At 48.5% G+C, this 4,146-nt stretch overlaps 1 pseudogene; it reads left to right on the top strand.

Annotated features, from left to right (window-relative positions):
• Nucleotides 1–1,855: 1,855 nt before the first annotated feature.
• LOC136407171 (5S ribosomal RNA) lies at nucleotides 1,856–1,974 on the top strand (annotated as a pseudogene).
• The last annotated feature ends 2,172 nt before the right edge of the window (nucleotides 1,975–4,146 follow it).

The raw sequence follows: 4,146 nt of genomic DNA, 5'->3' as shown, positions 1-4,146 counted from the left end.
GAACTCATAAAACTCAACAACAAACAAACAAACAATCCAATAAAAAAATGGGAAGAGGACATGAACAGGCACTTCTCCCAGGAAGAAATACAAATGGCCAACAGATATATGAAAAGATGCTCAGCTTCATTAGTTATTAGAGAAATGCAAATCAAAACTACAATGAGATACCACCTCACCCCTGTTAGATTAGCTATTATCAACAAGACGGGTAATAGCAAATGTTGGAGAGGCTGCGGAGAAAAGGGAACTCTCATCCACTGTTGGTGGAACTGTAAAGTAATACAACCATTATGGAGGAAAGTATGGTGGTTCCTCAAAAAACTGAAAATAGAACTACCTTATGACCCAGCAATCCCTCTACTGGGTATATACCCCAAAACCTCAGAAACATTGATACATAAAGACACATGTAGCCCCATGTTCATTGCAGCACTGTTCACAGTGGCCAAGACATGGAAACAACCAAAAAGCCCTTCAATAGAAGACTGGATAAAGAAGATGTGGCACATATACACTATGGAATACTACTCAGCCATAAGAAATGATGACATCAGATCATTTACAGCAAAATGGTGTGATCTTGATAACATTATACGGAGTGAAATAAGTAAATCAGAAAAAAACAAGAACTACATGATTCCATACATTGGTGGAACATAAAAACGAGACTAAGAGACATGGACAAGAGTGTGGTGGTTACCAGAGGTGGGGGGAGGGAGGACATAGGAGGGAGGGAGAGAGAGAGTTAGGGGGAGGGGGAGGGGCACAGAGAACTAGATAGAGGGTGACGGAGGACAATCTGACTATGGGCGAGGGGTATGCAACATAATTTAATGACAAGATAACCTAGACATGTTTTCTTTGAATATATGTACCCTGATTTATTAATGTCATCCCATTAACATTAATAAAAATTTATTTTAAAAAAATAAGAGCTCTGTGTAAGAGGATGACTGAGGTAAAAAGCTCCTATATAAGCTGCAGACTAAATGCCAATAACAGCATGAGCTTGGTAACTGGAGAAAGAGTTTCAGATTCAAAAACTGCTAATCAGTCTAGAGGCTGAGAACCAGTGACGGCTTGAACTGGAATGAGTGCTGGAGATGGGGGTTCACCTCTCTCAGGAGCTGCAGTGTGAGATGCAGGCTGAGCACCAAAGGTTCCTGGAACTGGAACTGCGCTGTCACCTATGAGTACTTGTGCTGAGCTGCCTTCCTTTTCCTCCACACCACCAAGCACACCAGCTGCCCAAGAGCAGGGTCCTACCACTTCCCTTTATCACTGGGCTCCAGGAGTGCAGCTAACTCTAGACTCCTCTGCAAATTGGTTCTTGCAGCATGACCTTGGCCACCAAACAGGGAGAGGCAGATTTCCCGCATTCCAGAGAGCATGCCCTCACCTGGGTCCGGGGTGTCTCTTTTGCCCCCACACAGAGTTGGGGGCTCCCAGAGCCACCACTTAGACCACTCATTACCAGGAAAGCAAAAGAGGCCTGGGAACACATCTCTGCACAGCTGGCCAGGCAACTGACACTGGCCCTTGGCCTCTCATCCCCAGCCCTCCCCCAACCACACTTCTGCAAGTTACTGTAATATTGAGACCCCTGACCTGTGCTTCTAACGTCTGGGTGGGTGGGCACACCCACGGCCCCCGGGAATATTGGCAGGGCACTGAGGAGGTTCTCTTGGCAGCCCAAGGAAAATGGTGGTGGCAGGGATGAAACACATGGCAGCAGAACTTGTGGGAGTGCCTAACAGGGGGCCTGGCAAGCCCAGGCACCTAAAGCACAAAGCATTGAGGAGACCTGGAGGCCAGGCATTTCTTCTTGGGCCACCAGAAGCAGCTGTCAGGCATCTATGGCCATGCCATGCTGAACATGTTTGATCTCATCTGATCTCAAAAGCTAAGCAGAGTCAGGCCTGGTTAGTATCTGGATGGGAGACCACCTGGGAATACCGGGTGCTGTAGGCTTTTGCCTCCCTCCACCCCATTTTTTTCCTTTTCCTTTGGCCATAGTGTTGAGTACCCTACACACGACTGGGCCACAGCACTTCGAGGTGGCCCTGGCCACTTCACGGAGTGTGGCAGTCTACTCAGGTGCTGGTCACCCAGGAGCATCGAGCCTGAGCTGCTTCCTCCCCTCCTCTGCCCCATCATGCACATTAGCCACCCAGGAGTTGGATCCTGCAACTCCTCTCTATCCCTGGGCACCCTGTGTTCAGCTAACTGTAGGCTCCCATTCAAACTGGTCTGGTCCCTGAGGTAGTGACCTCAGCTGCCCAAGAAAAGCTGAGGCAGAGGGAGAAAAACAGTGCCATGCAGAGCTTGTGCTAGTGTGAACAACACTATGGGCCCAGACATGCCCACTCACATGAGGTGCAGAACAGTGAGACCTGGAGGCCAGGTGTTTCTTTTTTGGCAACCAGAAGGTGGCCATCAAGTGTCTGTGGTCATACTGAATGCACCTGATCTCTCGTGATCTTGTGAAGGTATGCAGGGGCAGACCCCTGTAGTACCTGGACATGAGACTACCTGGTAATATGGGGGCGTTGCAGGCTTTCGCCTCCACCAATCTTTTTTTTTTATTTTTCTGAAGTTGGAGACGGGGAGGCAGTCAGACAGACTCCTGCATGCACTCAACTGGGATCCACCTGGCATGCCCACCAGGGGGTGATGCTCTGCCCATCTGGGGCATCACTCTGCCACAACCAGATCCATTCTAGTGCCTGAGGCAGAGGCCACAAAGCCATCCTCAGCGCCCGGGCAAACTTTGCTCCAATGGAGACTTGGCTGCAGGAGGGGAAGAGAGAGACAGAGAGGAAGGAGAGGGGGAGGGGTGGAAAAGCATATGGGTGCTTCTCCTGTGTGCCTTGGCTGAGAATCAAACCCGGGACTCCCACAAGCCAGGCCGACATTCTACCAATCTTTTCTTTCTTTCTGGGTTTTTGTGATTTTTGTTTTGTTTTGTTTTTCCTTTTTGCCTTGGACACAGGGTTGTGTGCCCACACACATGTTGGTGGCACAAGGAGAGAGCCACTGCATCTGAATGCATCCAGCCTACTTGCACCTTAAAGCCAAAGAAGGGCCCTTCTCTGCCTTAACTTCCAGGTCACTCACTGAAACAACTGAAAGGCTGTTTGTGGCATTGACCCCAAAAGCAGGGTCAGCATGGACACAGCGAATATTGTCAGACTGGAATAACAAAGAACCCAGGTTTAAAGCACCAAGAGATCTCCAGGCTGAAAAGAGTCTTGGAGCCATTGTGTCTCTTTCAGAGCACAATGTCACACCTGGCCCAAACTTGATCTATGTCTCTGTCTTTTCCTTCATCTTCCATTGCCTCCACTCAGGTCTTCACTTCCCCACACTGGTAGAAACAGATATAGCACTTCGAGGTGACCCTGGCCACTACCCCAGCCTTATTGTCCACACCTACCTGGGGCTGTCACAAGTGCGTGTGCTGAGCTGTCCCCACCTCTCCTCCATGCCAGAACACACCAGCTTCTCAGGACCCGGGTCCTGCCACTTTCCTTTATCACTGGGCACCGGGTATGCAACTAACTCCAGGCTTCTCTGCAAACTGGTTCTTGCTGCGTGACCTTGGCTGCACAGCAGGAAGAAGAGGATCTCCCACATTCCAGAGAGCAGGCCTTCACCTAGGGCCAGGCATCTCTTCTACCTTCACGTAGAGTCAGGGCTCACAGCTCTGATGTTTATGCAAATGGAGGAGTCCTAGGAACACACCCCTGCACTGCTTCCCAGGCACCTGACACTGGCCCTTGCAACAGGGATGAAACAGATGGCACACTGAGATTGTGAGAGTTTCTAACAGGGGGCCTGGCATGCCCAGGCATTAACAGTGTGGGTGTTGAGGGCAGAATGTTGAGGAACCAACTGGCCAGGCTTTTCTCATCAGGTTGAGAGAGTGATTGGTGACTTAAGCGTTGGCTTTTTCTGAATCTCCCTCTTTCTGTCTCTCTTTGTTTTTTCTTTCTAAATTGAATAAAGAATAAAAAATATCTGAAAACAAAAATAAGAAGTTTCCTTTTTTTACTTTTTAATTTTACGCCTTTAATATAGCTTCTGCTATGTAATCCTTCATGAATATTTTTTTTATTTTTATTAATTTTTAATTTATTGTGT

This window comes from Saccopteryx leptura, chromosome 5, assembly GCF_036850995.1.
Source record: "Saccopteryx leptura isolate mSacLep1 chromosome 5, mSacLep1_pri_phased_curated, whole genome shotgun sequence".
In the NCBI taxonomy this organism is placed as follows: Eukaryota; Metazoa; Chordata; class Mammalia; order Chiroptera; family Emballonuridae; genus Saccopteryx; species Saccopteryx leptura.
The sequence above is the reverse complement of the archived record's forward strand: the minus strand, read 5'-3'. Positions and strand labels throughout refer to the sequence as shown.